At 36.5% G+C, this 13,979-nt stretch overlaps 1 protein-coding gene across 2 annotated transcripts in view; it reads left to right on the top strand.

The window, feature by feature from the left end:
- The window catches only part of LOC145276825 (uncharacterized), a 173,387-nt gene that overhangs the window by 94,974 nt on the left and 64,434 nt on the right, over window positions 1–13,979 (top strand). The window lies entirely within an intron of this gene.

Here is a 13,979-nt window from a genome sequence, read left to right on the forward strand (position 1 = left end):
ACGACAGCATCACAATCATTGCTAATCTGTTCACTTTCATATTATTGCTATGAATTTTTGAGACCTTCGACCTTCTTGTCGAGCTCGTAAAGAACGATGAAAAATAAAACGATTCAAAGAAGCAGCGCATATGCTGGGTGACTATCACCTACTAAGCCGATCTTGCATAAGGTTTTATACATGTGAATTAAGTTTAGATAATAAAGTCACAATTATATATATATATATATATATATATATATATATATATATATATATATATATATTGCTGAAATGAAAAAATCCCATGTTGTATTCAGATATAGATATTAATAACACATAGTTCATTTAGATAGCTCGATAATGTAATACCAGAGCTATAAATACTTTTATCACTTACCGGTTCACTGAGCACATTTATTTTTATTAATAAAAATGGTTCCCAACGAATCGGTATGTTATAAAAGTATATATATATATATATATATATATATTATGTATAAATATATATATATATATATATATATATATATATATATATATATATATATATATATATATATATATATATATATTGAAAACGACAAAAGACAATTTTATTAGAACGCGAATGAAAGAATAAGAAAAACAGCACAATTGGGCACGATAGAAAGAAAACATTTCTGGAACCAGCCATGGGAACAACCTCAAGACCATAACAGAAATTTCTAATGGCTAAGACATGAAAAATGATCTCGAAGAAATTGAAGAAATAAGGGAAACAGAAATTAAGGAAGAAACGCTAAAGACAACCCTAAGAAAAGTGGCAAACTGGAAAGCATCAGACCACGATGGAATACGTTCATATTGATTTAAAAAATTCACGTCCATACATGGTAGACTGATACACGAACTGAGAGGATGTACCAGCAAAACAGAAGTACCAGAATGGATGATCAAAGAAAGAATTACATTAATACAAAAGGATGCTGAAAATATAATTACCCCTAACAACTAGAGACTAATAACCTATTTATCAACCATGTAAAAATCTTGACAACAAAACTGAGTTGAAAAAATTTAACACTCCCTTAACAATCTTGAACTACTGCCCAAAGAACAAAAAAGATGCCGGAAAGGAAAAACATGGGCGCAACTTGTTATAAACATATAAAAAGATCCTAAAGGCGGTATAAAGCAGGAACAAGAATTTAGCAAGAAAGCCTACGACAGGGATAGACATTTTGTCGGCTAGCTTAGTAACTTATTCCTTTTCTATTTGTTTCTTCAAAAACTTGTCTTTTTAGTTAGTCCGTTTGGAATCCAGGAGATTTTATTCTGGTAGTGGGGTCTCTTTCAGGTTTTATTTGTCTTGGAGTGATTCTACCTTTATCTCCTATTTATTTATTTATTTATTTTATCATGCCTTTTACAGATCCACACAACAAGCACCTTATTGTTTCAGACAACGTTCATTTCTGCATTCACTTTATAGTGTAATTCAAATCTTGTCCATATCTGAATGCTTGATGCTTCGCCAGGGCTATCAGAGGTTTCAGGTCAAACTTTCATGATGTTCAAATATCCTCACGTTCTTGCTCTTCGAATGATTTATACATGTGGATGATTATTTTTTGCTGGTCCGTTTAGACTCATCTATGCCTTTGCAATGTCTTGCTATTTTTCTTTGCAAACAACTCCGTGTCGTACGTCTCCACAGTCTTGCATCTCATGGATGTCTTTTTGTATGTTTAAGGTTGTCTTTGCTGCACTCCAATTACTATTTATCCTTTTAATATCATCCCCCTTTTCTTACGTAGTATTGATAACAATAGTATTGATAATGCATTACAAATTGATCAGTCGAGCTCTATCGTTGTCTTCAGTGACTTTAATGCTCATTATTCTGACTGGATTTCCCACTCTAATCGCACAGATCTTGCTGGTGAAATCCGCCTTAACGTTTCTCTATCTCATAATTTGTCCCAAATTATCACCTTCCCTACATGCCTTCCTGAGGATGTCCTCTTTCAACCATCTTTTTTTTTCTTACTTCTGTTCCTGAATCATGTTCTATTTTCTCTTCTCCTCGATGGGGTCCTTCTGTTCATGCTGTTATTGATTTTCAGATTTATTTTCCTGTTCAGTTTTCAATTGATCGTCCCTTATATGGGAAGACGTTTAACCACAGAAGGGCTGCTTGGAATTGGCTTTGCAATGTTTCCTATGTGACAGTCCATGTGGGCCCTACTTTTTGGTATGTATTCGAATGCTGCTGCTAAGGACGTTACTGATTGGCTTATGGTTGGAATGTAATCCTTTCATTCCTCATTGTCAGTTTCAAACCTAACCTCATTCTCCTCCCGGATTTTCATCTGTTTGTGCTTCTGCCATTGACTATCGTAATCATTACTTCAATAAGTATAGTCGGGACGGTTCTGAGGTTTCAAGACAATTCTACAAAATAGCTAAAACGTAAACGAAATATGCGGCCGCAGTCGAGATTGAACTCACTACACAAGTTTATAGTGTAATTCAAATCTTGTCCATAGCTGAATACTTGATGCTTCGCCAGGGCTATCAAGGGCACTTTTTATCGTAACGCCATCACTAGATGGGTTGCCTACCATGGCTTAAGAGAGGCCCGTCTACCCTCGAGAGAAAGATTGACCGCGCCAGTTTCCTAACCTGGTATTTTACTTCGCGTTACATACAGCGCCTCGCCTTCCAAAATTGTCACCCATCTGGTACTGGCCAGGCTCAACGTTGCTTAACTTCGGTGATCTGGCGAGAACCGGTGTGTCAAAAGAGCTAGCAATGCCTGCAAGAGAGCAATTTCCGAAGCTAAGTCTAGCTATTCTCAAAGGATTCGTGATTTTATTTCATCTCAAAAGGATGGCTCTCGTGGATTTTGGAGAATCTATAATAGTGTTATTCCTCCTCTTTTTAATGGTCTTTAGGCCATTTCGTCCTCTAAGGATAAGACTGGTCTCTTTGTTCGTCTTTTTGATGACAAGTCTTCTAACGATAATTCTGGTGCTGTTCTTCCATATATTCATTCGAAAACTGATCAGACTCTTGGTTCCGTCATTATCACTCCAAATAGATAAAACACAGGGAATCAGTAAATATAGATGCTGTGGACAAAAAGATGAAGCAATACATGACATAATAAGTAAATGCAGCAAACTAGCTTAAAAAGAATATAAGGGGAAAGCAGTATACTTGGAGCTCTGCAAATGACTGCACTTCGAACATGTGGACAAATGGTACAAGCACAAACGAGATACGATACTAGAAAACAAAAACCACAAAATCTTTGGAGATATGAAGGTACAAATAGATAATTATCCAATCAAGGAGGTCGTACGTCATAATAATAAACAAAAAGGAAAAAAGCTGCTGAATTGTAGATTTTGCCGTCTCAACAGACCACAGGGTGAAGATTAAAGAAGCAGAAAACGAAACAAATATGCAGAACATCTCAGAAAACTAACGGAAATAAAGAAAATCAATATAATACAAATAATTGTAGGAGCACTAGAAACAGTCACAAAGAGCATGATTAAAAGACTTAGAGAAATTGGAATCAATAGGAAGATTGTCATTATACAGCAGACAGCAATGCTAAAAACAGCTGAAATCTTAAGAAAGACACTTGAATATGGAAACTAACCCACAGAAACTACAAATGTTAACTGGCTATATAGAAAATGCAGTATGAGTAAAACAAAAAAGATAGCAAAATCCCACATGGAACAAAAGAAAAACTGTAAATTAACTACTCCTTCCTCCCAACCACCAAAACATTGTAGTGTCGGCATAGACAGGCGCAACACCAAATAGTTGTGAAGAGTCAAGGGAGATAGAAAAAAAAACGAGGTGAGCGAAAGCACTAACTAGACCTCCGCTTGATAAGCGTGAAGAGAACTGCACTTTGGAGATATTTATTGCCATCCGAATTCCAATGAAAGCTAATAGTCGTTGCCAGCGAGAAATTAATGGTAAACGGATGTTGCAATAACGAAAATTCATTTGCAAAGGTTATCGAAAGGGGTGGAGAGTGCTAGTAATCTGAGAAGACTTGTTGTCACTCAGACTTTAGGAAACAAATTGTTGTTGATGATGGCCTATGTGAGAACTCCTAGTGAGTACAAAAAGAAATAATAAACACGTAGCGTTTGAAATGCCATCGCACCTGCCACCGACTCTGGCTCGCTTGTCAATCACCCACAAGTGATGATGCAACAGACGTAAAGGATTGATCATGGCACTCCTGTAAGAGTTAATTATATTGAACTATTATTACGAAACTCCTCTGTTTCTGTCGCTAAACTGAAAAAGGATAATATATACATGTAGAAATGGGAAAATGAAATCCGTTCCGCGAGCAGATGTTGCACATTTCACTTGAATAAAAATCGTTCAGTGCAAATCTGCTGCACAAGAACATAACAAAACCGCTTAGCATTCTATTCACACCAGCTTTATCAAACAAGAAGTAAACGAGACGGATTTAATTACATCTGTAGAGATGTTACAATTAATTGTATTTATACAGGGTGGAACGAAAAAATTGTCGCACCAGAAAAGATGACATGATTCCATTTCCGTTTGATGAAAACCGTTTTTTTTTATTGTTGCAGACCACTTGTGTACCAAGCGCGTTAGGAGCGTTCTATCATGTCTGAATGTGACACAATATTCAACGAGCGAGATCGGAGATGCGCCGCTCTACTACTCATGCTTCTTAGCGATCAAAGTTATGACAACATGACCATTGCCAGTGTAATGTTATAACCCTTTAGGCTGTGATCATAGCGTAGTATCTGTTAACTGTGGCAAGCGGGGTCAATGGTCAAAATATTATTATTATTATTATTATTATTGTTATTGTATTCTTATTAATTGATTTGAGCGACGGGTGATCGCTGGATCAGTTATTATGATTGGAAGAATAAACAATTAAATTGGGGAAGAAATGATTGACGTGTGAATTGCAAAAGGAATGTGAAAATAGAAAATAGATGTAAACATTATTTTGGGGTTTTGAATAAACAAATAACATTTTGTGGACATTAGGTTGGTCTGAGACACGTAATTAGGTGACGTAAGAGAACACGTGATGTAGTTAGTTTTGGAGAGATTCAGAGAGTTGAGGATTGACCACCAGAGCGGACAGACGTCTAGACAGGGGTGGACAGACAGCTAGGAAGCGAGCTGTAAGAACAGAACATGTAGACGAACTGAAGATCCCGTGAAAACCATTTGAGACAACTGTAATAAATTTATATTATAAAAATATAAAGAGTTGTTTTATGGTTTCACAAATAAGAACAGATGTCTCAATTGGATGGTGCTGATCGTTTCATGGTTCGTCACGGAACAGCGGAAAGATACAGAAGAACTCTTCAAGAAAAAAAAGGTATGAAGCATATATTATTCTTCTTACATATGAACTGTAAAAATATCCCGTGTGATAAGTCTGATACAACATGATTCAGTTTACACGACAATATTATGTCCTCCTAGCTAAACAAGATACATACGATTTATACGTTTATTATCTGTCTTTTAAAAGAACAAATATATCACATCCACTAGATAACTCATGACACGTTTTAATATATAATCTCCTCCATTATAAGCCAGTATACAACACCAGCACCCTCAAAATGCAAATCCGGGCGGTTCAAAGCTGAAGGGCATAAGTTCAACAAAGTTTCCACCTACGGTTATGTTCTTTGGTATGTTTCAAGTGAGGACGACATCATGTCACCTCACATCTTCAACGTCGGCTTGAAAGTCAACACCAAATTGTACCTGGATGTGCCGAAAAGCGTAGTGATCCCCTGGTGCAATCAAGTGGCCGCTGGCAGACTTTGTGTGTGGCAGCAGGTCTTGGCTGCCGCCCACAAGTCCAAAGAGATCCAAGATTGGCTTCAGAATGGGTGCTATGACTTTGTACCCTTTTCTCACTGGCCCCCATCCTCCTCCGACCTGAACCCGCTGGACTACTTCATTTGGTCATACGTCGAGAACATCACAATCATGACCTCCCACAACCCCAAAGCCAGCCTGATCGCCGCCACCTGCCGAGTACTTTCCGTCCCCCGCCGGCGATTGTGGAAAAATCATGCTCCCAGTTCCGGACTTGTATCGAGGCGATAATTGAGACTGAAGGCGGCTACACTGAATAGATGTCAGGTCTACTACATAATCAAGTTACCTGAATTGATGTTTTCGGTAAAAGTTTTAAAATAAATCTGTAGAGTACAAATTTATCGTTCCATCCTGTATTAATTGTTCAGTACTTATAAAGTCGAAAACCACTAGAGGATAAAGATTTATGAGATTTCCAGTTAAATGACGAAGCAGTACGGCCAAAGGATTGAGAACGGTGTTTCTGAATTAATCTCCAGAGGACGACTCGACGGATATTTGTTACCATTAGGCGTGCAAACTATCATGTTGTATTGTATGTTTCATAAAAAAATTTAGATATAACAAAACGTAATAGATCAAGGAATAAAGAAAACCGAGATCAAATCTACCTTATGCTCTGATGTCGACTAAATGATAGTGTGAAAAGATATTTTTTTTTACAAAGGAGTCTCTACTTATCAAGGCCCGGGAGCCACTCGAGGATAAGGGTTAATGGGTATAAATTAGTCAATGTGATTATGGCGTAGTAAACATAAGTAGAGGGAATTTTGTAAATTGGATTACTTAGGTGGACGGTTCATCAAGAACTTGTTTACGTTGGACTTGAAGACAATCAGATTGTAGTCAGCTGGAAAGCATGGAAACGGAAGAGAGTTACACAGGCGTGCGGTTTTTAGAAAAAAGCTTCGTTCATGGAATCTGCATTTAAGTTTAGGTACTGATAAAAAGCGTGGGAAATTATTGATAGTGGTTTTGGCTAGACGAGTGTTTTTTGTGAAAGGTTAGGGAGGTCCATGTATTGAAGCTCAGCTGTGCACTTGCCATGAAAATAACGATAAAACAAAGACAGACTCGCAACGTCTCTTCTGTGGGAAAGGGGTTGCGGGGAAGAGAAAAGGGCACCCCCACTAAGCTACGAAGTCTATTTTGAACTCTGTCAAGGCAGGATAAGCTGCTTCTAGCAGCTCCTGCCCAGATGTGGCAACAGTACTCCATCGTTGGCGATACCTGGCTTTTATATAGGTAGAGAATTGCATCAGGAGTGAGATATCTACTTAGTCAATGGAAAAATATCGTAGTAACTGTTAGCAGTGGAAATTTGGTAAATTGGATTATTTAAGGAGAATGGCTCATCAAGAACTTGTTTACGTTGGACTTGAAGACGGCCATAATGCAGCTGGAAAGCAGACAAACAAAAGAGAATTCCATGGACGTGCAGTTCTAAAAAGGTTCTGCTCATGAAATCTACGTTGAAGTTTAGGAACAGATAAAGAGTCGGGAAAAATTATTGATATTAGTTTCAGCTAGATGGAAATAACGATAAAGCAGAGACAGGTTCGCAATGCCTTCTTTTTTTTTCTTTTTTTTTTTGCTAAACAAGAAGTGTCAAAAGTGTCCCCTCGAAATTTGCAACGAAACAAACCCCATCAGTCTGACTTGATTCTCTTCAAAGTTGATACACGACAAAGTTTTGTGTAAATTACAAATGATTATTAGTGATTAGTGATAAGTCAACAAGAAAAGAAATGCTGCAAAAAAAAAAAAAATACACCAAATAATTTTTACTATGCGTAGTAGAGTTTGATCCTCTGTCAATCTGTGTATTTTTCAGTTTTTTTTATCTTTTAGAAAATGAACTTCCAGTTTACTTTCAACAACCTCGTAACTCTCGCCTTTCTTATTTTGTGTCTAATCCTCACGTTCCATGAGAGATGTTTCTGACAAAGAGGGGATAATTGCTGTTTTCAGGGTTATAATCTCTGCGATCTAACTCTTATCGTTGTCAAGTTTTTAACCTAGCATTATTATTTATTTTTAGCTCCTTACATAAAGTGGCTTCATGCCTTGTTTGGAACGATTTCCACAAAAAAATGAAATCTCACACACACTATGTATAAAGGAGATTATGAGTAAATCTTGAAGCAGTGCTAAGGCATGGTTTCTGTAACATACGATTATGTACTTTTGTAATTACACATTCTTGTAAATATCCCACCGTATTGTCATATTTATCATCCACTCCTCATGGTAACAACACGAGCAACGAATACCTTATTCAAACTAGCATAACCATAATTACAACTAAAATATTAGATTAAAAAAAATTGTTAATTGCAACAATATAGCAGATGTATTTTTAACATACAAATAGTGCGACAAAATTACTACTTCCACGCCACAAAATAGGATTTTAAAATGTTTTCATTCTTGAATGGTACGAACAACGATTTCAAATCTAAGTTTTCACATTTAAATCGTTCAACTAGAAAAAAACAACAAACAAACAAAAAAACCAACAAAAGTGTCTGTGCATTTTAGTGTTTTATTATTTAATCAGGATCACGAAAATTCTTTGTGCCTTAAATAATTTTCCTGCCTTTTCTTGTACAGGCATTTAAAATTGTCGTATACTCTTCAAAATAGTGTATGTTATTGCTATACGTCTTGAGATGACCGACCATTTTTTTATGATTTCAGGTTCAAGTGAACAGCTACAGCAAGAATTGGAATACATCCTACTAAAGCCTGCTTGCCATAGCTGGTGAATTTACAAAAATGCAATCTAAACGAGAGCTCACTTTTGAAGAAGGATATGTAATAAAATTATGTTTTAAACTTGGAAAAACGCCACAGAAACGTATGGAATGCCTCAGGCTGCTTTTGGACTATCTTGCAAAAATCAAACATCAGTTTTTAAGTTGCATAAAAGATTGAAGGAAGTTAGGGAATCTGTGAGGGATGATGAGAGGTGTGGAAGGAGTAAGAAAGTTAGAACATCAAAATTGATTGGCCAAATAAAGAATTTCATGGATAAGGACCGTCGTGTATCCATAGAGACAATAAGTGCATAGTGTGGGAATTGTACACACAATTATTCACGAGAAACTGAAGAGGCGGAAGATTTGCGCGAATGCACCAGTTCACAATTCCATCCTTATCACAGAACAATTGACCAAGATAGTTTATTTTCTGTGCTTTTTTTTTTTTTTTTTTGGTAATTCCCTAAACTCACGGAAAACCTTAGAGGTGTTCGTTATAAGACAATTGGAGAGATGAAAGAGGCTGTGACGAGGGTTATTGACATGCTCACACAAGATGACTTCGATGGGGCTTTTCAAAAGTTGTTTGAAACCGCAGAAAAAGTGCATTGTAACCGGAGAAGATCACTTCAAAGGGGTTTAGAGTCTCATGTGTGTACTAACAATAAAAGTGTCCATACGAGAAAAATCTGGAACCTTTTTAGGGGCACCTAGTAAGTCTGAAAGAACTATTTTATCTCGCTAAAAGGTTTAGAATTTATCTTCCAGTGGGAAAAGCTATGACTGTATAAAGAATAATAAAAAAGAAATGTTATAGAAGAAATTTAGAAAATGTTATGGAAATGTTTAGAAATGTTATGGAAATGTTTAGAAATGCTATGGAAGTGTTTAGAAATGTTATCGAAATGTTTAGAAATGTTATCGAAATGTTTAGAAATGTTATCGAAATGTTCAGAAATGTTAGCAAAATGTTATAGAAGAAATTTAAAAGCTCTATTTTGGAAATTATCAGGCGCCAGCAGGAGCAAAAACTTTTATAGGGAGAGAAATTCCAACAAAGACAAATAGAACAACTAAAATATCAGAAAAAAAAATGTAAGTAGAAAAGTTTCTACTGGAAGACAAATTCCAAGAACAAGACGAACACTTCCAAAACAATTAGAACAAGTGAAAAGATTTAAGGAAATGTTGTTTTTTTTTATATATCCACCAAGAACAAAAATTCTACAAATTAACGAATAAGGGTCAAAATGTTGAAGATGAAAGTCCATTTTCATAAGACGTTATTTGAAGCGCTAGAGATAATTTTAATTACGACCCTGAAAACGAAATGACATTTGTTTCGTATTTCAAACAATATGAACAATTAGATCGATTTAAAAAAAAAAGTTAGTTTGCTATTAAGAACATTAGATACCGTTGGAAATTCATTAATTATATCTTGCTACAAAAGGCCAGCAACCTGGGCCAGTTAGATACAAAGAAAAAATTGAAACAAAGAAAGGTAAATTACGTTAAATAGTTGAAACAAATATTCAATATTGAAGAGTTTAGCTCCCAAATATTTGCGATTTTATTTAAGGATTTTTTTATAAACACACACACACACACACACACACACACACACACACACACACACACACACACACACACACACACACACAAAAAAAAGACAACGCCGACGTCTTTGTCGACGACGACGACGACGTCTTTCGTAAAACATTAAAAAAACTTAGTTCTTTTACCATTAAACACACTGCGTGTACATTGGTGATGCATAAAAACGACGCATTTCCTATATATGTGACAAATATTGAAGAGTTTTACTCCCAAATATTTGCGAATTTTAAATAAAGATGTTTCATAAAAACATAAAGCACAATGACGCCTTCGTCATAAAAAATTGAAGAGGTTAGCTCCCAAATATTTGCGTTTTTTATTATTATGTCCAAAGAAAAATACGGAAGTTTATTAAAAGTTTATTAGTAAAACGAACTTTTCTGTTAACAATTTTATTTACGCTACATTAAAAATACATAAATACGTCATTTTTTATCGAAACGAATCATGAGAAAATATACTCGATTATTTGGAAGCTAAATGCTTCAATATATAAATATATATGAAATGCGTCGGTACTTCACCACATTACATTCATTTTGACCACGGGCGCCAGTGCTCCCACCAACAATCGTAGTTTTTAATTGTTTTTTTTTTTTTTACATGTGGGATGGGAGCATACTTTAACCGTGCAACGCCGGTATACCGGTCTTGCTAGTATTAATAATATTTATATCGTTTTATTGAACTGACACATATTCACACACGTGCACGCATTGAAATTATACAAACAGTTAATAACACGCCTTGGTTTCTGAATATACACTCCAAATGACTATAACGACAGAGTGCGGCCACTTTATACATACATTATATAAAACTATATATACACCACTATGGCGGCACGGAGTAAATATGTATGAATATACATAGATGGTTAAATACTGTGTATACATTAGTATGCAACCAGTGTTGATGTGCGTATGTAAAACATTGTCGTATTTTGCGCATACATTTTGGAGTCGGGATATACAGTGTGGAACGATAAAATCGCCATAGAAAAGACATGATTCCATTTCCCTTTGATGAAAACCGGTTTCTTTTTTTTTGTTGCAGACCATCTATTAATTGAACAGTTATATACAATTTCCAAGAGTTATAGGGGTCTTCTATAATGTCTGAAAGTGACACAATGCAACAAGGGAGATCAGAGATGCGACGCTGTACAATTCATGCTCTCTACCGATTCAAATTATGACAAAATAAACATTTCAAGAACCCTCAAAATGCATCGTTAGGTTGCCACGAATTATAGGATGTGCCCAGGGCGATGAAAACAAAGTTTCCGGGCACGGTTATGGTCTTTGATATGATTTCAAGTGAGGGCCACATCATGCCGCCTATCATCTTCGAAGTCGGCTTGAAATTCAACACCAAAACTTACTTGGATATGCTGAAGAATGTGGTAATATCCTGGTGCAATCAAGTGTCCGCTGGCAGACCCTGGGTGTGGCAGCAAGACCTGGCGCTGGCCCACAAGTCCAAAGTGACCCAGGCTTGGCTTCAGGAGTACTACGACTTTGCACCCTTTTCTCACTGTCCCTTCTCCTCCCCCCCCCCACACCTTAACACGCTGGATTACTTCATTTAGACATACGTCGAGAACATCACGATCATGACCTCTCAACACCAAAGTCAACCTGATCTCGCCATCCATCGAGTATTCGCCGAGCTCCCGCCGGCGCTTATGGAAAAGGCATACTCTCAGTCCCAGAACCATATCGAGGCGGTGATTGAGGCTGAAGGCAGCTACATTGAATAGATGTCAGCTCTACTACATAATCAAGTTATCTGAATTGATTTTTTCAATAAAACTTTTTAAAATAAAACTGTAGTGTTCTTTTCTTCGGGCGACACTTTTATCGTTCCATCCTGTAAGAAGTCCCAATATAGAAGGATATAATTAAAGTTTATTTCCATTATTTCCAAAAACCTGCGTTTCCGAGACGATTCCCATTATTAATGAGCATTTGGCATGTTTAGAAAATAAAATCGAGCAATATTTTCTCCTCGATCAGCGTTGAAGAATTTGATTAGATTCGTAATCCGTTCCTAGATTTATTTTGAATCATATAAAGAAAAAGAATTAACAAACCTTCGGGACAAGATTAAAGTGTAGTATCTGTTCCGGCAGATACTGCAAGCAAAGACCAGATGTGGGAGCAACCCCACATACCTGACCTTTAACCAGCTCCCATTTCCCACCTCTCGGGAGCTGGTCCCCTTTTTCCCTTCCCCCTCCCTTCACTCCTTACATTAAAAATTGGCCTTGTGCCTAATTTGCTCGGTGGGGGAGCAAATAAATAGTATCTGTTCCGGCAGATACTGCTAGCAAAGACCATATGTGGGGGAAACCCCACATATAAGACCTTGGTCAATGTAGGGGCAACCCTTCATACCAATTGTCACTATCCATCTCCCCTACTCCCTGGGGAGTTGGTCCCCATTTCCCCTTCACTCCTCACTTTAAAAATCGGCCTTGTGCCTAATTTGCTCAGTGGGGGGGGCAAATAAATACCTCAAAGTGTAGTATCTGTTCTTCAGATGCTGCACTTCCATTTCTTGTTCTCTGTCAGTGGAGGAGAAATCCTTCACGACTGAGACAATTTTTATTTTTGTTCCTTTTCTCCACGTTAAAAAACGACCCCGGTGTCTAATTCTGTCCTGTGGGGAGGCATTGTAAATAGGAACCTTTCAAGTGATCGTGGTCTCAAATTGGAGTATGCACATCTTTCATTGGACGCCTTAATGTAAGATTATTCAACTCTAAATAAACAAAATATCAACACTTTACTGAAATTCTCAACTTCGTAACCATGTGAACGCGGATTTTCTTAATCAATTAAAAATTAAAAAAAAAAAAAAAAAAAAAAAACGTGACGACTTACAAATATTGAAAAGTTAAGAGAGTGTCTCCGTCACATTCGCCAACATATTGCAGCAGTAATTAAAAAGCACAAAGCATAACTATTCCATCGACATTCACCATTATTATAATTCTTCTTCTTATTATTATTATTATTAGGGCTAGGACAACAGCATATTCTTTTCGTTGTTTTGACTCGCTCAAGTGTGTCTCCGTTGATATCTTATATGCTTTTATATAGAGTGATGTGGTTCTCGGTTGATTAACTGTGTCTAACTGTGTCGAATATATACTCGACAGTCAAGCCAATGAAAAGGATATGTATGCTGTGGTCGTAGTTCTAATTATTATATACCAGATATTGAATACAGAATATGTTGATTTATGTGAATAAAAATTATCCGTATATAATCTTCTTCATTTTTTAATTATTTTATTTCAAAAAAGTTTTATGATTAAAATAATATTTATTTTGTGATAGGTGTGCCATGAAAATTTACAAAACTCATTAGTATGTTGTCATGCAAAAAAAGGGGGGGGGGCTAGGAATCACTGACTTATATTTTCAGCTTATTCCAAAGCAAAAAAAAAAAAAGAAAAAGAAGGGAGTGTGTGTGTGTGTGTTTGTGTGTGTGTGTGTGTGTGTGTGTGTGCGTGCGTAGAACTGCGTGATAGACGGTTGCAGATGAAATATTCTGAGGTTCTATCATTTACACAAGACCGTTAATAGACAGGCCTTCAGATTTCCGCGATCATTCCTTGTTTTTTAAAACATCCTTAGACGAAAGAGAATATAATAATATCTAAGTCAGAGTGTGTTTTCCGTAATA

The sequence above is a fragment of the Euprymna scolopes genome, chromosome 1 (assembly GCF_053919585.1).
Source record: "Euprymna scolopes isolate OS-2025 chromosome 1, ASM5391958v1, whole genome shotgun sequence".
NCBI lineage: Eukaryota > Metazoa > Mollusca > Cephalopoda > Sepiida > Sepiolidae > Euprymna > Euprymna scolopes.